This window comes from Triticum urartu, chromosome 7A (assembly GCF_056163025.1).
Source record: "Triticum urartu cultivar PI428250 chromosome 7A, HENAU_Tu73, whole genome shotgun sequence".
Lineage (NCBI taxonomy): Eukaryota > Viridiplantae > Streptophyta > Magnoliopsida > Poales > Poaceae > Triticum > Triticum urartu.
In genome coordinates this window covers 744,042,369-744,064,546 of record NC_141879.1, presented here as the reverse complement: position 1 = coordinate 744,064,546, position 22,178 = coordinate 744,042,369, and the positions used below count along the sequence as shown (strand labels likewise).

Here is a 22,178-nt window from a genome sequence, read left to right as displayed (position 1 = left end):
ATCTTACAAATGAAGGAAGTGGAACATGTATTCCAACAACGCACCTCTTATAATATTGTGAGGCAAACATTAGCGTGTCAACTAAAAACATAAGCCATGCTCATTAAATAAATAAATTAAAAGATAGAAAACAAATCCAAACTTCAACTCAAGAGACTGGAGAATCCATTACTTCTGATTGCATAACACTACCAAGAACAACAACTGCACCTCATATTAATTAATGAATATGAGAAATAATGGTTTTCTTAATAGACGTGAATAGACCGTTGGGCAGCGACGGTGATCGGCGATATTTATGGTTGGGATTCTTTACCGTTTGGCACCTTTCCAAAAGAGCTAAAAATCAGATGCTTTGTTTCCATCTAACCCAGATATAAATTGATACATATCTACTGTTGGGAATGGGACATTCCGTTAACAGCATATACAACCGGGACTTGGCAAATCCAATCCCTCAAATGCCCGGACACGTCAATTACCATATCTCAAATCCATACAAACTCATGCAACTACGTCGATTCACACACATCGTCCGACTACTCCATCACACTACACTAAACATGCCATCGGACTAGCAAAATTTGGCATGTCTATTGTGGAGTTTACCCATGACCGCCCTTGCCCTTCCCGACGCCTTCGCTGTCCTCGCGGAAGTACCGGTCGAAGAAGCAGTACAGATCGAGCTGGATCTGCTCGTCGCCGGTGCTGACCTCGCCGTCGCCTTCGGTGGCAGTCCAGCCATGGCACGGACCGCCCGATTCTTCTCTCGGGCGAGGGCACGCGTGTTCCTCAGCAGCCGTTTCTTCACAATGCGGGTGCTGATGGCTTCTCCCGTGCGGCTGCCTGCGCCGCCGTATCAGCCGCCTCCACCGCCGCCATTTTCGCCGCTATACGGGCCTCGGCGGCCCTTATCCTTTCATTCCCACAGCGGGCCACCCGTTACCGGTGGGACTCATAGCCTGCCCGGCCGGTGATGAGGAATGAGAGGTGTTCTGGCTGCCGGGACAACGAGGATTTAGCACCAGAGGACCCGAGTGCCCGGTGAGGCGACGCTAAGGCGTCGCGGCGCGCGGACGGATCCGTCTGCCGGCCGGGCACTATCATTGTCAGCGGCGGAGTGCAATGCGGACTGCCATTGCCTCTTCCAACCCACACGGGATGACACCCCGATCGACGGATCCTGACTGGTCAGAGTCTGATCCACTGCCTGCATATTTTCTTAACTAGGATCTTTGGGGAAAATATGCATGCTCAGTGTTCCAGGTCTTGGTCCATGATGTGTTTTCATCAATACCTACAATTTTGTTGTTTAGATTATTGTCATCTTACGAATGAAGGAGGTGGAACATGTATTACAACAATGCACCTCTTATAATATTGTGAGTCAAACATTAGCGTGTCAACTAAAAACAGAAGCCATGCTCATTAAATAAATAAATTAAAAGATAGAAAACAAGTCCAAACATCAACTCAAGAGACTAGAATCCATTACTTATGATTGCATAACACTACCAAGAACAACAATTGCACCTCATATGAATTAATGAATATGAGAAATCAAGGTTTTCTTAATAGACGTGAATATGCCTTATCAAGAAATTAGAACCATAGTAGACATGTAAAGAGATAGTGGCCGCCTATGATCCATTGATACCACATATGCACCATTAACAACATTGAAAAATACCATGGATCTAGAGCTCTCCATGAATATATTGTAAATTGACTTAATTTTAAAGTATGTCATTAATCATTGCAATTACAACAAACTTACAAGGACATAACGAGCAGGAATGAAGCATGAGGATGCTTGATACGTCTCTGATACGTCTCCAATGTATCTATAATTTTTGATTGCTTCATGCTATATTATCTACTGTTTTGGACTACATTGGGCTTTATTTTCCACTTTTATATTATTTTTGGACTAACCTATTAACCGGAGGCCCAGCCCAGAATTGCTATTTTTTTTGCCTATTTCAGTGTTTCGGATAAACGGAATATCAAACGGAGTCCAAACGGAATAATATCTTCGGGAATGTGATTTTCTCACCGAACGTGATCCAGGAGACTTGGACCCTGCTCCAAGGAACAAAAGAGGCGGTCACGAGGGTGGGGGGTGCGCCCCCCTGCCTCGTGGGCCCCTCGCTGCTCCTCCGACGTAATTCTTCCTCCTATATATACACACGTACCCCCAAACGATCAGAACAGGAGCCAAAAACCTAATTCCACCGCCGCAACTTTCTGTATCCACGAGATCCCATCTTGGGGCCTGTTCCGGAGCTCCGCTGGAAGAGGGCCATCATCACGGAGGGCTTCTACATCATCCTAGCCCCTCCCATGAAGTGTGAGTAGTTTACCTCAGACCTTCGGGTCCATAGTTAGTAGCTAGATGGCTTCTTCTCTCTCTTTGAATCTCAATACAAAGTTCCCCCCTCTCTTGTGGAGATTTATTCGATGTAATCTTCTTTTTACGGTGTGTTTGTTGAGACCGATGAATTGTGGGTTTATGATGAAGTCTATCTATGAATAATATTTGAATCTTCTCTGAATTCTTTTATGTATGATTGGTTATCTTTGCAAGTCTCTTCGAATTATCCGTTTGGTTTGGCCAACTAGATTGGTAGTTCTTGCCATGGGAGAAGTGCTTAGCTTTGGGTTCGATCTTGCGGTGTCCTTACCCTTGTGACAGAAGGGGCAGCAAGGCACGTATTGTATCATTGCCATCGAGGTTAACAAGATGGGGTTTATTTCATATTGCATGAATTTATCTCTCTACATCATGTCATCTTGCTTAAGGCGTTACTCTGTTTTTAACTTAATACTCTAGATGCATGCTGGATAGCGGTCGATGAGTGGAGTAATAGTAGTAGATGCAGAATCGTTTCGATCTACTTGTCATGGACGTGATGCCTATATACATGATCATACCTAGATATTCTCATAACTGTGCTCAATTCTGTCAATTGCTCAACAGTAATTTGTTCACCCACCATAGAATACTTATGCTCTTCAGAGAAGCCACTAGTGAAACCTATGGCCCCCGGGTCTATTCTCATCATATCAATCTCCATCACTTTAATCTTGCTTTGCTTTTTTACTTTGCCTTTATTTTTTACTTTGCATCTTTATACCAAAAATACCAAAAATATTATATCTATCAGATCTCACCCTCGTAAGTGACCGTGAAGGGATTGACAACCCCTAATCGCGTTGGTTGCGAGTAGCTATCGCTTTGTGCAGGTACGAGGGACTTGAGCGTGGGCTCCTAGTGGATTGATACCTTGGTTCTCAAAAACCGAGGGAAATACTTACACTACTTTGCTGCATCATCCCTTCCTCTTCGGGGAAAACCAACGCAAGCTCAAGACGTAGCAAGAAGAATTTCTGGCGCCGTTGCCGGGGAGTCTACGCAAAAAAGTCAACATACCAACTACCCATCACAATCCCTATCTCTCGCATTACATTATTTGCCATTTGGCTCTCGTTTTCCTCTCCCCCCCAATTCACCCTTGCCGTTTTATTCGCCCTCTCTCTCTATCCTCCCTCTCTATTTGCCTCTTGTTTGCTCGCGTGCTAGTTTGTTTGCTTGTCGTCATGACTTGTCCTCTTTCTGCTCCTATGTCTCCCGAGTTTGAAGTCCTTCACTTAAAACAAAAGCAAGGAGAAAACTTAAAGGATGCTTGGTTTAGAATAATGGAATATTATCATATATGCACCCTAGAAGTAAATTTCAGAATTTTGCTTCGCAATTTTTATGTTGGGCTTAATATATCTCAAAGACAACTTTTGGATTGTGTTGCCAAAGGCAATTTTATTGAAATTGATCCCAATATCGCACATGAAATTATGGAAGGTATAGTAGGAACTTTACCTCACCAAAAGGGGCCCCATCATACCCAAGAGGAAATGCAAGTTTTTGAGAAAATTTGCGAAGTAACTAAGATTTTACAAAAATCTCTTGAACCTCTTAAGAGCGTTAGCGGAAATCTTCACCGCATGAATATGTTAATTACTCTTTGCAATAAGCGGCTGGATTCTTTGGATCTCAAGATCTCTGAATATGAAGGGAAACGTAAGGAGCCTCACGGATTCGAGAATAACATCACTAAAAGAATTAAGAATTAAGATGTCAATACCTAGATCTATCCTCGCTTTTATGCCTAGCTAGGGGCGTTAAACGATAGTGCTTGTTGGGAGGCAACCCAATTTTATTTTTATTCCTTTATTTTTGATCCTGCTTAGTAATAAATAAATTATTTAGCCTCTGTTTTGGTTGTGTTTTTGTGTTTAATTAGTGTTTGTGCCAAGTAGAACCGTTGGGAAGACTTGGGGAAAGTCTTGTTGAACTTGCTGTAAAAAACAGAAACTTTAGCACTCACGAGAACTGCTGTCATTTTTATTTGAACAGTTCTATTTAGTTAATTCTTTTTGCAGATGATTAGTAGATAAATTCCTCACGTCTAGCAATTTATTTCAGAATTTTTGGGGTTCCAGATCTTGCGCTAGCTACAGATTACTAGAGACAGTTCTGTTTTTGACAGATTCTGTTTTTCGTGTGTTGTTTGCTTATTTTGATGAATCTATGGCTAGTAAAATAGTTTATAATCCATAGATAAGTTGGAATACAGTAGGTTTAACACCAATATAAATAAATAATGAGTTCATTACAGTACCTTGAAGTGGTATTTTGTTTTCTTTCGCTAACGGAGCTCACGAGTTTTCTATTTTGAGTTTTGTGTTGTGAAGTTTTCAAGTTTTGGGTGAATTCTTTTGATGGATCATGGAACAAGGAGTGGCAAGAGACTAAGCTTGGGGATGCCCATGGCACCCCCAAGATAATCCAAGGACACCAAAAAGTCAAAGCTTGGGGATGCCCCGGAAGGCATCCCCTCTTTCGTCCACTTCCATCGGTAATTTACTTGGAGCTATATTTTTATTCACCAGCATGATATGTGTTTTGCTTGGAGCATCTTGTATTAGTTGTGTCTTTGTGTCTTAGTATGCCACAATCATCCTTGCTGTACACACCTTTTGAGAGAGCCATACATGAATTAAAATTTGATAGAATAATTTTGCTCTATGTGCTTCACTTGGATCTTTTAGAGCACGGTGGTGGATTTGTTTTAAAGAAACTATTGATCTCTCATGCTTCACTTAAATTATTTTGAGAGTCTCTTAATAGCATGTTAATTTTCTTAATAATAATATGCTTGGTATTCAAGATTTGTGAAACTTTCTTTTGAGTGTGTTGAATACTAAGAAAAGATTGAAGCATGATAATTGTTTTGAGATATGGAGGTGATAATATTAAAGTCATGCTAGTTGAGTAGTTGTGAATTTAAAGAATACTTGTGTTAAGGTTTGTGATTCCCGTAGCATGCACGTATGGTGAACCGTTATGTAACGAAGTCGGAGCATGATTTATTTATTGATTGTCTTCCTTATGAGTGGCGGTCGGGAACGAGCGATGGTCTTTTCCTACCAATCTATCCCCCTAGGAGCATGCGCGTAATACTTTGCTTTGGTAACTTCTAGATTTTTGCAATAAGTATATGAGTTCTTTATGACTAATGTTGAGTCCATGGATTATACGCACTCTCGCCCTTCCACCTTTGCTAGCCTCTCTAATACCGCGCACCTTTCGCCGGTATCATACACCTACCATATACCTTCCTCAAAACAGCCACCATACCTACCTATTATGGCATTTCCATAGCCATTCCGAGATATATTGCCATGCAACTTTCCACCATCTAGTTCATCATGACACATTCATCCTTGTCATATTGCTTAGCATGATCATGTAGTTGACATAGTATTTTTGGCAAAGCCACCGTTCATAATTTCTTCATACTTGTCACTCTTGATTCATTGCATATCCCGGTACACCACTGGAGGCATCCATATAGAGTCATACTTTGTTTTAGAATCGAGTTGTAATCATTGAGTTGTAAGTAAATAGAAGTGTGATGATCATCATTCAATAGAGCATTGTCCCAATAAAAAAAGAGAGAAAGGCCAAAGAAAAAAAAGAAGGCCCAAAAAAAGGGGCAATGCTACTATCCTTTTTTCCACACTTGTGCTTCAAAGTAGCACCGTGATATAGCGAGTCTCATATATTATGCTTCAAAGTAGCACCATTTTCTTCATATAGAGAGTCTCATATGTTGTCACTTTCATATACTAGTGGGAATTTTACATTATAGAACTTGGCTTGTATATTCCAATGATGGGCTTCCTCAAAATTGCCCTAGGTCTTCGTGAGCAAGCAAGTTGGATGCACACCCACTAGTTTCTTTTGTTGAGCTTTCATACATTTATAGCTCTAGTGCATCCGTTGCATGGCAATCCCTACTCACTCACATTGATATCTATTGATGGGCATCTCCATAGCCCGTTGATACGCCTAGTTGATGTGAGACTATCTTCCCCTCCTTTTTGTCTTCTCCACAACCACCATTCTATTCCACCTATAGTACTATATCCATGGCTCACGCTCATGTATTGCGTGAAGATTGAAAAAGTTCTGAAAAAGTTAGAGTATGAAACAATTGCTTGGCTTGTCATTGGGGTTGTGCATGATTTAAATACTTTGTGTGGTGAAGATGGAGCATAGCCAGACAATATGATTTTGTAGGGATAACTTTCTTTGGCCATGTTATTTTGAGAAGACATAATTGCTTTGTTAGTATGCTTGAAGTATTATCATTTTTATGTTAATATAAACTTTTGTCTTGAATCTTTCTAATATGAATATTCATACCACAATTAAGAAGATTTGCATTGAAATTATGCCAAGTAGCACTCCGCATCAAAAATTCTCTTTTTATCATTTACCTACTCAAGGATGAGCAGGAATTAAGTTTGGGGATGCCTGATACATCTCCAACGTATCTATAATTTTTGATTGCTCCATGCTATATTATCTACTATTTTGGACTATATTGGGCTTTATTTTCCACTTTTGTATTTTTTTTGGGACTAACCTATTAACCGGAGGCCCAGCCCAGAATTGCTGTTTTTTTGCCTATTTCAGTGTTTCGGATAAACGGAATATCAAACGGAGTCCAAACGGAATAAAATCTTCGGGAACGTGATTTTCTCACCGAACGTGATCCAGGAGACTTGGACCCTGCTCCAAGGAACAAAAGAGGCGGTCACGAGGGTGGGGGGCACCCCCCTAGGGCGCGCCCCTGCCTCGTGGGCCCCTCGTGGCTCCTCCGGTGTACTTCTTCCTCCTATATATACACACGTACCCCCAAACGATCAGAACAGGAGCCAAAAACCTAATTCCACTCCGCAAATTTCTGTATCCACGAGATCCCATCTTGGGGCCTGTTCCGGAGCTCCGCCGGAAGAGGGTCGTCATCATGGAGGGCTTCTACATCATCCTAGCCCCTCCGATGAAGTGTGAGTAGTTTACCTCAGACCTTCGGGTCCATAGTTAGTAGCTAGATGGTTTCTTCTCTCTCTTTGAATCTCAATACAAAGTTCTCCCCCTCTCTTGTGGAGATCTATTCAATGTAATCTTCTATTTGCGGTGTGTTTGTTGAGACCGATGAATTGTGGGTTTATGATCAAGTCTATCTATGAATAATATTTGAATCTTCTCTGAATCCTTTTATGTATGATTGGTTATCTTTGCAAGTCTCTTCGAATTATCTGTTTGGTTTGGCCAACTAAATTGGTAGTTCTTGCCATGGGAGAAGTGCTTGGCTTTGGGTTCGATCTTGCGGTGTCCTTACCAAGTGACAGAAGGGGCAGCAAGGCACGTATTGTATCGTTGCCATCGAGGATAACAAGATGGGGTTTATTTCATATTGCATGAATTTATGTCTCTACATCATGTCATCTTGCTTAAGACGTTACTCTGTTTTTAACTTAATACTCTAGATGCATGCTGGATAGCGGTCGATGAGTGAAGTAATAGTAGTAGATGCAGAATCATTTCGATCTACTTGTCACGGACGTGATGCCTATATACATGATCATGCCTAGATATTCTCATAACTATGCTCAATTCTGTCAATTGCTCAACAGTAATTTGTTCACCCACCGTAGAATACTTATGCTCTTGAGAGAAGCCACTAGTGAAACCTATGGCCCCCGGGTCTATTCTCATCATATCAATCTCCAGCACTTTAATCTTGCTTTGCTTTTTTACTTTGCCTTTATTTTTTACTTTGCATATTTATACCAAAAATACCAAAAATATTATATCTATCAGATCTCACTCTCGTAAGTGACCGTGAAGGGATTGACAACCCCTAATCGCGTTGGTTGCGAGTAGCTATCGCTTTGTGCAGGTATGAGGGACTTGAGTGTGGGCTCCTACTGTATTGATACCTTGGTTCTCAAAAACTGAGGGAAATACTTACGCTACTCTGCTGCATCATCCCTTCCTCTTCGGGGAAAACCAACGCAAGCTCAAGATGTAGCAGTCTCCAAACGTATTTATAATTTTTGATTGTTCCATGCTAGTATATTATCCATCTTGGATGTTTTATATGCATTAATATGCTATTTTATCTCATTTTTTGGGACTAACCTATTAACCTAGTGCCGAGTGGCAGTTGTTGTTTTTTTTCCTTCTTTTTTGTCTTTTATAGAAAATCAATACCAAATGGAGTCCAAAAGGAATAAAACTTTACGAGGATTTTTCTTGGACCAAAAGACAACCACGAAGCTTTGGGAAGAGGCCAGAAGACCAACGAGGGGGCCACAAGCCCTAGGGGCGCGCCCTAGTCTTGTGGGCCCCCATGACTCCTCTAACCCTAATCTCACCTCTATAAATACCCAAATATTCCCCTTACGTCAGAGGGCACACCAAAAAAAATACTTTTTCGCCGCCGCAAGCTTATGTTCTTGTGATATCCCATCTTGGGGCCTTTTCCGGCACTCCGCCGGAGGGGGATTCGATAACGGAGGGCTTCTACATCAACCGTGCCGCCCTTCCAATGATGTGTGAGTAGTTTACCACAGACCTACTAGTCCATAGCTAGTAGCTAGAAGGCTTCTTCTCTCTCTTTGAAATTTAATACAATGTTCTCCTCGATGTTCTTGGAGTTCTATTCGATGTAATCTTCTTTTGCGGTGCATTTGTTGAGATCCGATGAATTCTGGATTTATGATTAGATTATCTATGAATATTATTTGAGTCTTGTCTTAACTCTTTTATACATGATTAAGATAGCTTTGTATTTATCTCCGATCTATTGATTTGGTTTGGCCAACTAGAGTGATCTATCTTGCAATGAGAGAGGTGCTTTGTGATGAGTTCAATCTTGCGGTGTCCTCACCCAGTGAAAGAAGGGGTAGCGAGGCACGTATTTATATTGTTTCCATTAAGGATAAAAAGATGGGGTTTATACCATATTGCTTGAGTTTATCCCTCTACATCATGTCATCTTGTTTAAGGTGTTACTTCGTTCTTGTTAACTTAATACACTAGATGCATGCTGGATAGCGGTCGATGTGGAGTAAGTAGTAGATGCAGAATCGTTTCGGTCTACTTGTCACGGACATGATGCCTATATTCATGATCATTGCCTTGGATATAGTCATAGCTAGGCGCTTTTCTATCAATTGCTCAACAGTAATTTGTTCACCCACCCCATGCATTCTTTCAAGAGAGAAGCCTCTAGTGAAAACTATGGCCCCCGGGTCTATCTACCATCATATATTTTTGGATCTATAAAACCAAAAATACAAAAAATACCTTGCTGCACTTTATTTATATTTAATTTATTTTTCACTTTTACTTATCTTTTATACCTATCTCTATCATATCTCACTTTTGCTAGTGACCGTGAAGGGATTGACAACCCCTTTTTCACGTTGTGTGCAAGTGTTTGTTAGTATGTGCAGGTGCATCTATTGGGAACTTGCTTGTGCCTCCTACTGGATTGATACCTTGGTTCTTAACTAAGGGAAATACTTATCTCAACTTGGCTACATCACCCTTTCCTCTTCAAGGGAAAAATCAACTCAAGCTCATGAAGTAGCACTCCCCTTGTGTGTTCTCTAGTTCCCCTTCCCGGAAAAAAAGATCAAAATGTCTAGACCTATGTACATGAAAATATCTACAAATGTAATTTTAATCAAGCTAGAGAAATCATTGAGCCTCTGTACATGCCAAAATAATCTACAATACCCAAATTTCACATTATGATTTTAGTGATATAGGAGCAAAATATGACGTGTATACTAATTCTCAGTTCCTATCGCCATCACACTATCGATCTCCTCCGTGATAAAAAACATTACAGATCTATTAATTGTGGTGCATGAAGTTCAATAAGAAGTTCAAAGAAAACTTTGTAAACAAAATACATTTTTATGCAGGCAATCATGATTTTGCACTAGAGATGTCTTTTGGCTCAACTTAACATCTATAGTTATGACTAATCTAGGTACCTCATTGTGATCGATGACCTATGGACCGTAGCAATTTGGGATGCAATCCGGTCCAATTTACCACACAACAATTGTAGCAGCAGAATCATTGTAACCACTCGGATAGATAATGTTGCAAAGGCCCGCAATGACACTAGTGGTTACACCTATTGTATCAAAGCTCTAAGTCCAACAAACTCCAAGAAGTTATTCCTGAGTAGAGCATTTGGCTCGATGAGTTACTCTTTCCCCAAGGAATTGGAAGAGTTTATGGGGAAAGTCTTAAAAAATGTGGTGGGATGCCATTGGCAATTATTAGTATTGCCATCCTTTTAGGAAGCTACAATTCACCTACAAGCATACATATATGGGAAATAAGTTTCAAGTTAATTGATTCACTACTGGGCAGCCACCCTACCTTGGAGGGGATGAGACAAATAGTTACATTGAGCTATGACCACCTACCTCATCATCTTAAGGTTTGCATGATGTATCTTATCATTTTCCCTGAGGATTATGTGATTGTCAAGGATCGGTTATTGATGAGATGGATTGCTGAAGGATTGATTGCTGAGAAGCAGGGGTTGGCACTAATCACTAGTAGAAAAAGGGTCAAATGTGAAGCACATTAGTGCCGGTTTGAATTTGAGCCGGCACTAATGTGTCCATTAGTGCCGGTTCCAACGGCTAGGCGGGCGGACATCATTAGTACCGGTTCGTGCCACAAACCAGTACTAAAGTGAGTGGTGGCAGGATGTTGTTAGTCTGGGGCCCCTCCAGCACCTTTAGTACTGGTTCATATCACAAACCGGTACTAAAGGTCATCCTACATAAACCCTTCGTCCACCCGTGCTCGCTCTGTTATTCCCCTTTCCCCTCTCCTCTCCTCTCTGTTCTTTCCCTCTTCCTCTCAAGCTCATCACACATTTTGCCCAAAATTTGTCAAGATTTGAAGGCCCCCATCCATTCAAATGATCACAAAGGTTAGCAACTTTGTTCTTTCATCTCTCATTGCTAGATTAGCTCTTGCAATGCTTTATATATTGATTGATTTGTGAGTTTAGTAATTTGGGAGGAATTATATATATGTGCTAGTATTTGATTTTTATGCAATTTGAGGTCAAAAATAACACTTAGTTTGCATATGTAGGTGTGGTTTACTTAGTGCCTTCTAAATCTCCGTCGTAACCACCGTCGATCGCCCGGAACGTCCCATCGCCGGCACCACCTTGTGGTGATCCTCTTGTTCATGAATGTTTTATATAAAAAATTGATGTTTGTGTGATTTGGATATATAGTTACTCGTATAATTATCTTACCCATATGTTGTTTGTTATACATAGTGCCATGGTTTTGATATCCGTCCCCGTCGGCCCTCGTCCGGGTTATGATTCGGATGTGGTATATTCTCTTTTAAAACTATTTGTTGAATTTCGTGTTTAGGACAAATTATGCCCATCAAGTTGACATAGATATTTGTATGTAGGAGGTAGTTGAACCAGAAATTCCAACCAACCATATTGTCGAGAGGTTAAATTTAGTTGAAAGAGAAAACGAGGATTTGAAGGAAAAATTGAAAGAAATTGAGGGGGATAAGATGGAATTGGAGTTGCATGTTGCCGATGTCGTCGATGATCACAAGATTAAGATGGAGAAAATGCGCTTGAAGATTAGAAAGATTAGAAAATATGCCATTCATAGTGAGGCTTGGTATCATTATGCTGTTGGATCAATTGTTACCTTAGTTGCGATCTTGATCGCATTTGTTGTTGCATTTAAATTCTTTAGCTAGAGAGTTATTTGTTTGTTGCATTTAAGTGTTGTATGAACTTTATGTATGAACTTGTATTAATTTGGTCTTTTTCGGTGTTGTGTAATGAAGATGAGCCGACAATGGATGCACGATGACCGATGCTCTCCCGAGTTCATTAATGGCGTGCAAAGTTTTCTGCTTGCGGCTGAGGCAAACAAGCGGGCGGATGGTTTTATGCCTTGTCCATGTGCTGGCTGTAAGAATGATCTAAATTACTCTAAGTCAAGAACCATTCACGTCCACCTATTTAAGTCCGGTTTTGTGCCCCACTATAATGTTTGGACCAAGCACGGAGAAAGAGGGGTTATGATGGAAGACAATGAAGAAGAAGAGGACGACGACAGCTATCCTGGCCATGTGTTCCCTGAATACGATGATACAACAATGCGGGAAGAAGCTGAGCCGGCAATGCGGGAAGAAGCTGAGCCGGCAATGCGGGAAGAAGCTGAAGAAGAGGGAATCTCTGTAATAGTTAGGGTAGTTATGTGCTTTGGCATTTGAAATGCGAAGAAATTTTATGTGCAAACAAATTTTTTCATGCATTTACTGATTTTTCACCTAAATTGAAAAACACTTCAAATGAACTCCGAAAAGCTTGAAAGTTGGCATGGTATCATAATTTCACCCACATAGCATGTGCAAAAAAGTAGAGAGGGTTACAGCAAAAACTGGATACACTTCGTGTACAAAATGGACAATCTCTTTCGAACTATCAGGGTTTCGGACGAAAACTCATCTGTTACAAAGGCATTTCATTTTTTAAATAACCTAAGCATTACCAAATTGAATATAATGATAAAACACACTAATATTAAACATAATAAAAAAGAATCACTGAAAAATGTATTTTTAAAGTTAAGTTATTCATAAACTAGTGATTCACACAAATTTCAAATAATTCAAAATTTAAACTATTCAAATTTGAAAACTACCAGCACTAACTGAAAGTTTCTAATTTTTTGTACCTAAAGCAAAAATATTCACAAAGAAACTCTAAATACAGCAAAAAACAACTAAAAATAAATAAAACAAAATAAATAAAGTAGAAAAGAAAAAACTAAATGAAAAAAGCCCACCTACTGGGCCACAACGGCTTACATACGACTATAAACCCAAATTCTAATTGGGCCAGGATGCAGGCCCGCTAGCCCAATAGGCCCATCAGGGCATAGCAGCAGATGTAGACCCAGAAGGCCTGCTTAAGAGAGGAGCTCGAGAGAGCTACCGCACTGGGGCTTATAAACCAGTGCGGGCGCCCCTCGGCTAGCGAGGTGGGACTAAACTTGCTGCACCGCACCTGCGCCAGCGCACCACCTTTAGTACCGGTTGGTGGCTGGAACCGGTACTAAAGGGTTGGTCTTTAGTACCGGTTCCAGCCACCACCCGATACTAAAGGTGTGCTCTTCCCGCTGCTCGGCCTGGCCAAATTTGACCTTTAGTACCGGTTGGTGGCTCCAACCGGTACTAAAGGCTCCTCCTATATATATAGCACTTACAAAAATTTCGTCAGTTTCCTCCCACTTCTCTCTGCTTCATCGCCGCCGCCCCGTCCTGCGCCGTCGCCGCCGCCGTCGCTCCGTCCCCGTCGAATCCGCGCCGCCCCCGTCCTCGTCGCGCCGCCCCCGTCGCGCCATCCGCGTCGCCGGCCCATCCCCGTCCCCGCACCGGCCCGCATCGCCATCGCCGTCGCCTCGACTTCGCCTGCGCTGTGGGCCTCAGTCCCCCCTCTCCTCCCTCCAATCGAAGCCGCCGCACGCGCCGCCGACGCCGTTGATCGCCTTGGCTCGCCATCGCGGGCGTCCCCGTCCCCACATCGTCGCCTGCACACACAACACACACACACACACATACACACACATATACATAATTTTTGTTCTGTTTTTAGTTTTTAGTTTTCTGTTATTAGTTATTAGTTTTTCTGTATTAATGTTATAGAAATGTTAGTTATATATAGAAATGTTAGTTTTTTCTGTATTAATGTTATAGAAATGTTAAACAAAAAATTTGTTATAGAAATGTTAGTTTTAGATATGGTCAATGTTTTTAGTTTATTTTATTTTTAGTTATAAAATTTAGAATTTGTATATATGAAATCACAATCAATCATTTAAAAAATGTTACTTTACTTTTGCGGCATATAGTATTTGTTGTCGACGATGCCCGGCCCGCATCCTCGCCATCGACCCGTTCGTGACGACGTCCTACTTCAGAGGACCCATGTCCGGCACTGGGCTCCGCCGGGCTGGCACTGGGAGGTGCTACTTTCAGGGGCGCGACGCTTGGTGAGGAACCCGGCCCCGGGTCCCATCGTCGACCCTGATCTCCTTTGGTGGCATTCGCGTGGGCCACTTTCGGTGCAGAGGGAGCCGGCCCCGCCAGAGGTGGTACATCGCCGTGTCAGGGAGGAGGACGAGCACATCCATCGCTACATGGCTGCTATGGACGTCAGGTTCTCCAATACCTGGCAGGTTCTTTGGGGAGATCACCCGAGCTATGATCCAGTGATGGTTCCTTCACTTTGGTTGTCCATCGCCCGCGCCTCAGGAACCGCGAGTGGCCTAGATTACTCTCTAGTATTCGATCTTTATTAGCTAGCTAGCTAGCTAGTGATGTATTTGATATATAATATTCGAGATGATTTATTCGAGATTATATATATTATTCGAGACGATGTATTCGAGATTATATCTATTATTCGAGACAACGTATTCGAGATTATATTCGATGATATGTACTATGATTGATTCAGTTTTTCCTTATGAATTGATTGCATCCATGCATTGTAATTTGAATATATTTCTTTTGGATTAGTTAAATAAAAGCTATGGCGGACAATACTGGCAAAGAGGGAGAAGAGGCCCTGTTCAATATCATACGCAATCCTCGCGGGCCAGATGATGATCAGAATGAAGAAGATTATGACGGCTCCGAATATCTAAACAACACCGGGGAGGGTGATATGATATTCGATCGCGACGACCGAATTGATGAAGTCATGAACTATGAACATGACAAAAAAAAGGTTGATCTTGAAACAACAAAGACCAGCGAGGTATATTTATATAAGCAGGCATCTGGTGATCATCACATGTTTTAAATGACTTGAAGATATATTAGCGAATCGATCTTTCTTCTTTCAGCCATCCGGATCGAGAAAATCTTTAGGCAGCAGGACAGTACGAGGCCCGAACTAAAAGTTGAAGGAGGGCGTAAAGTATAATATCGAGGCCATCAAACCTAATGTCGAACCATTAGCGCCTAAGAAGATTGCGGACAAGTTCATTCGTTAGTGCGGAGTTCTTGTGAAGGACCAACTCCCGATCTCCCTTCAAGAATGGAGAGAGCTAGCAAAACCACGTCCAGATCTTACTTTTGTCGACGACAGACAAAAAGTTCTGCTTTGGGAAACTCTCATGGAACATTTCACCCTACCAGGCATGGGAAACTCTCATGGGAAACTCTCATGGAACATTATTCAAGGGAACAGTAGAGAAGCAAAGCGCTCATTGGGACGATTTCATGAAATTCAAGGAATCATAATTATCTAAGGAACGGTCGAGAATAAACAAGTCCAATGCCGCAAAAAGGATAAGTTCCATAAGCTGGGGCCAGGTGGCTACGCGGTGGCAATGCCTAAGTGGGATAAGTCTGAGAAAGAGATGGGGGATGCAGGTGTCACTCCAGTTACATTGAGCTGGCCCCCCAGGTGCAGGTGGTTCTATGCGCATGGGGGAGTTGGACCCAAAGACAGGCTTAGTTTCGAAGAAGGCATGTCTGAACGGAGCCGAAGATAAGATACTTGTTGCAATAGAAGAGGCTCGATCGGGGGTGTTCGAGCCCAACAGAGAGAACGACGAGCACCATAGCTTCAGGCCACTCCTCCTCCTCCAACTCAGCCACGTCAGCCGTCTCCGCTGCCTCAGCAATCACGGAAGAGAGCCGCCGCAGCTATGGTGCGTAGCGGAACAATTTGAGGTAGTACGGGAGGTACAGGCGGAGGCAAGCGATTTCAATATGGTCCAAGCCTCGCGCCTCTTCCGCAGAGGCCTTACGACAAGTCCGAGGTGGAAAACGCAGCCATAGTGAAGGCCCATGTGGAAGCCCATTTTGCACCGAAACCGCCACCGCCGCCAAGGGAGAAAGTGCCTGAGGAAAAGATTGACCACTTCATTCGTATGGCTAGAGCACCAGCTCCCAAGCCTGTTGACACAGACTATGAGCGCCACCTCAGGAAGTTAAATCGAGCACGTCTAAAGAATGAGGCGAGCTCGAGCTCGAGCAAATCAGCTCGCAAAAGGAGTGGTAAAACCGTTCCCCAGCTGGGAGAACAGGCGGCGCAATCAATCCCCCCGCTTGTTGTGCCAACAACACATGAGAGTACGCGCGCCCAATATTATTGTGGGTAAACCGTTAACGTTCCTGAGCTGGGTGATGTGGTAATAACCGAGGAGCATATTGAGCAAGCTGAAAGGCTCATGATCACTATTGGACAACTCCTCGATATCGAGCCCATGTCTCCGCTTAGAGAGGAGGAAATAAAACGGAAATATGTCTGGGGCCAACCTTTGGTCGAGCCAGACGAGGTCAAGAAGCTCCCAACGAGAATGTATGAATTGCATCAATGGTACTTGAACATTACCAAGATTTCCAATCAAGAGTCCCTCATGGTGAATGTCAAGAAGGATCATTACTTCCATGAGAAAGCTGCGTCCGTGGAGTATTCAGAACTATTTCAGTTATACAATCAAGACGCATTCGACAAATCTATCATTAGTTGCTATTGTCTGTAAGTGATTTCTTTGTGTAATTTAAGTCTCAAGCTAGCTGTAGTGATCATTTTGATCAATCATTACCTGTAATTATCCTCACTATATTCTTTTCCATGGTATTATGCAGGATGAAGATGTATGAAATGGAAAAAGGTGCATGCTATGGCATTGGGTTCATTGACCCAAATACCATTAATGAATACACATGGAACTTAGATACATATTATCGAGCAAGTGTAGAGGAAAGCATGCTAGAGTTCTTCAAGCGCCTCAAATACAATGAAGATATACTACTTCCTTACAACTTCCTGTGAGTCACACTGTCTTGTACTACAGATACTGTTTTTGCTTACTAGCTAGCTACATGTTTTTGCTTACATATATATATGCCCGCTTAATTAAGACATGCAAACGTGTGTGCATGCAGTTTTCACTGGATCTTGTTAATCATTAAATTTGATGAACGAACAGTTGAAGTACTGGACTCACTAATTAAGAAACAAAGTGACTACACCATCGTGAAGGGGATAGTAAACAGGTAATTTTAATCATTATTAACTATATCTCAGCCTATTTAATTAGTTCGTCATTTCCTGATAACAACTATTTAATAACCCCTTTATTCATTTTCTTTGTCGGCGGGCAGGGCTTGGGCAAAGTTCATCAACGTCACTCCAGGCCAATGGACACAAAACCTGAAATGGTATCGACCCAAGGTAAGTAATTAAGTACTACTAGATAGCTAGCTGCCATCTCTTTAATTATCATGCTTGATTAATTATTATCTGATCACATTTCATTCTCGTAAAGGCCCTGAAGCAGGCGCCGGGGAATGATCTGTGCGGATACTACGTTTGCGAGAATATTCGCATGATGGCGTCCGAAAGGAGCAGATCTCAAAGACAGGAATGAGTACGTTTGTCAGAACACTATTCACAATTTTTACACCATTATCGATATCTAGTCACACAACTAATACACATGCATATTGATCTCCTTCTTAACAGTTCAGAGAGGTGCGGGACAAGCTCCTACCAACGGAGCGCATACAAGCAATTCAAGAGGAAATAGCGGGATTTTTGCTCGACCAGGTCATAGATACGAACGGAGAATACTATTACCCGCTACCGCCCCCATGAACCACTTCCAATTGTCATTGTGCTTCGAAGGCACCAATTAGGCTAATGCCGCTGGCTCTAAAGGCACCAATTAGGAGAAATTGTATATAGCTAGCTAATTGTATATATACATGTGTGTATGTGTGAACTAATGGTAGTTGTGAGACATTCGATGATATATGACAAATTTTATCTACAAGCAGTGGTAGTTACCCCCTAAGCGATAGCCCTCCACGTGTCCCACTCTAGCAGCGAACAAACGGGTCGCTGGGTTCCGAAAGGATCCGATATGGCTCACCTAATTAATCAACGATTTAAATTAGTTAAAAAAATAGATAGCGGTTCTGTTGCAACTAACCCCGCGAGGTGCTGGCCGGCTAATTGCATGCATGCATGCATCGAGTAGAATCGATAATGATAGGCACATGCTTACATCCTAATCTTAGGTATATACTCCAGGTAGAATATAGATGATTCTTTTTCACAATATGTACACAGACTCCTGTTTGGCCTATGGACCTATCATTTTAGTGGAATTATACGTATGTATATTTAAGAATAATATACTAATTACAGTACATACAGGGAAAGTATATTTACTTACAAAAGTATTGAATATCACTCATGGAAAATAAGTATGTGTATATAAATATTTTATTGAAGTATGGAGAATATACAATAACTTTTTTGCAGTATGGAGTAATATTTTTGGTGTATGGAGTATGGAGTGTATCATATATTATTTTGAAGTATAGAGTATGGAGTATGAAGTATGTGGAGTATGGAGTATGAAGTATGTTGAGTATGGAGTATGAAATACGTGGTGTGTATCTTCATAAAGTAGGTAGTATGGAGTATAATAAAGTAGGTAGTATGGAGTATATCTCTGAATACAAAAATGTTTAATATATACCACACAGGTGAGTGGAACAATACAATTTTATCCATGGCTCAACTGTCTCTTCGAGCTCAGACTGAACGATTATCTACATTCATTTCACAATGGAGTTTGTTGTCGGAGTAGATCCTATACAACCATACTTTGTAGCCGCCGCCGCACTGGAGCAATCACCCGTCGATCGACCATTTGTCGTATAGTACGTCGCGCGGCTGCTGCTACACCGTTGTCTTGCTGCCGGAGCGGTATCCTGTCAGCTGCGTAAACCGCATGTCATCGTGACCGCCGTCATGCCAGAGCAGTCACGGAGTCTCCCCTTGGCCGCCGTTGCACCTGCACATTGAGGCAAAGTAGAGTTAGACGTTGTGCCACAAAAAATAGAGTATTTATAAAATAAAAATTATGAAGTAGCATTAGAAAATAGTATCGTGTATATGTGGTAGTATATATGTACTACTATGTGAAAATAATGTATGGAAGTACGTGGAATAAAGTACTCCTAGTATGTAGTATTGGAGTTTCATGCATGTAGAGGCGTTATCATCATGATCCATTATGCACCATATTTCTTTCCATATGTGTTTGCTTACGTAGATCTTTTTTCAAGTGGTAATGTGTGGTCGTTGCATTGCTCACCTCGGTGGCATCCACCGCCGTCATCATGCAATCGCCGTACGTCGTTGCGTCTAATTAACCCTGAGCCGTCGTCAACAGTGTTAATCACTCCTAGGTGCTCGCCTCAACAGGCTACTCCCAGTAGCCTATTCATCATCTAAATAAAGCAGATGAAAGTTCAAACTTCAAAGAGCAAGCAATGAAACATAGGAACCTGTGGTGCAAGTGGCAACAAACCAGAGTCAGCTAGCGACGTCCTGCCAGCCGAGATGGCGGATGATGCCACACGACACCGGCACTCACTTGCTTCTGATCTGTGGCAACAACATGGATATATGGCGGCAACATGACAAAAATTCTGGACCTGGAAACATCCATGTAGAGAGAGAGGGAGAGAGAGAGAAAGAGAGAGAGAGAGAGAGAGAGAGAGAGAGAGAGAGAGAGAGAGAGTCGGGTGGTGGCACGCGACGACGTTGGCCCCCTGTCTCCAGCCGGTGATACTCACGACGAGGCCGATCGGCCGTGTCCAGCCGGTGCGGGAGGCAGCCTTGAGGCAGATCGATAGATAGAGAAAAAATCGCTTGTTGTTGGTAACAAGAACATACAGAGAAAGCTATTTTTATTTGCAGAAAATTACAATCAGTTTTTTTGGATAAGCTCACGACCAGAAAGCTGTGGTTAACCACAAAACAAAGTAATTAAATAATTAGTACTAAACGGGTCGGGTGGAACATCGTCTAACCTGTTAGGATTTTATATATATATATATATATATATATATATATGCATAACGTGTATAATATGCAGTATCGTAAAATACCAGCAAATGAAAAAGAATTTAAATGGAAAACACAAAATTAAATGAAAAAGAAATCATAAACCCAAAACCCCCCAACCTTTTAATACCGGTTGGTGTCACCAACCCGTACTAAAGGGCTCTCTGCCCCCGGAGCTGGCTCGTGCCACGTGGTTGCCCTTTCGCACCGGTTCGTGCGGAACCGGTACTAAAGGGGGAGGGGGGGACCTTTAGTCCCCACACTTTAGTGCCGGTTACCGAACCGGCACTAAAGGGCCTTACGAACCGGTGCTATAGCCCGGTTCTGCACTAGTGAATGGAGGTAGCAGAATCTTACTTCACTGAGCTGGTGAGTAGAAGCATGATTGATCTGGCGTCCGATCTTGTCACCTACTATGATTTGAGGGTGCAAACGTGTCGGGTGCATGATATGACGCTTGAGGTCATGCATGGTTTCAAAACCTCTACAAGCTAACTTTGTTAGCCTCATAGGTGGACAGTACGAGGGGATGTCGTATGATAGGATTCGTCGCTCAATTCATGGCAGTGAGGAGATGGCGAAAGAATCGCCATCCCAGAAGAAGGCAACGAGGCATGGTCGTAAGGATAGCATCGAGGGGATGAATGTGCAGGATGCTCAATCATTGAGTGTGTTTGAGTTTGAAGGAGACAAACTGCTTGATCGGCAAGACTGCAAGGGCCTAACAAACAAACATATGGTTTCTATCAACCGGATGTACCTTCTAAGGTTCTTGAGCTTGAAGGATACAGATATTAGTGTTCTGCCTGCAGAAGTTGGTAAACTAGAACATTTGCAGACTCTTGATGCACGCCTCACGTGCCTTAACGATCTTCCAGAGACTGTGATAGAGCTAGATGAACTTGAGAGCCCGCAGTTATCCAGAAAAGCGTGATGGGGACATTAGGTGGATGCCACCCCAGGGACTCAAGAAAATGAGGTCACTGCGCAAGGCGAACAAAGTGGTTATCAGATCCAACCTTGAGGCTACTAGGGAGATTGGCGAGCTAGAACAATTGCAAGAGTTAGGTACCTATGTCGACAGCAAAAATGCAATTCATCAGGATGTCCTTGTAGAGCTTATCCATTCAGTGGGCAAGCTATACTCCCTCCGAAGCCTCGACATTGGCGACATTGGGTATGAGTAATGAACTTTCTACACTAGCTCCCCTTGCCACCAAGGCTCCCTAGATACCTTCAGATATGTGGTGGCCTTGTTGGAGGTGGATTGCCTACCTGGGTTGTAAGAAATTTAGGGTTTGTGGTCTACCCCCTATTCCTCTGCGCTTATCCGTGCTGCCTGATACGTCTCCAACGTATCTATAATTTTTGATTGTTCCATGCTATTATATTATCTGTTTTGGATGTTAATGGGTTTATTTTACATTTTTATATTATTTTTGGGACTAACCTACTAATCCAAGGCCCAATGCAAATTGCTGTTTTTTTGCCTATTTCAGTGTTTTGCAGAAAAAGAATATCAAACGGAATCCAAACGGAATGAAACCTTCGGGAGAGTTATTTTTGGAACAAATGTGGTCCATAGGACTTGGAGTGGACGTCAAGAAACAAACGAGGAGTCCACGAGGTAGGGCGTGCGCCTACCCCCCTGGGCGCGCCCTCCCCCCTCGTGGCTCAACCGACCTACTTCTTCCTCCTATATATACTCATATACCCTGAAACCAACCAGGAGCACCACGAAACCCTATTTCCACCGCCGCAACCTTCTGTACCCAAGAGATCCCATCT

At 42.3% G+C, this 22,178-nt stretch overlaps 1 pseudogene; it reads left to right on the top strand.

Annotated features, from left to right (window-relative positions):
- The first annotated feature begins 611 nt into the window (after positions 1-611).
- LOC147962634 (disease resistance protein Pik-2-like) lies at positions 612-21,577 on the top strand (annotated as a pseudogene).
- Positions 21,578-22,178: the final 601 nt, after the last annotated feature.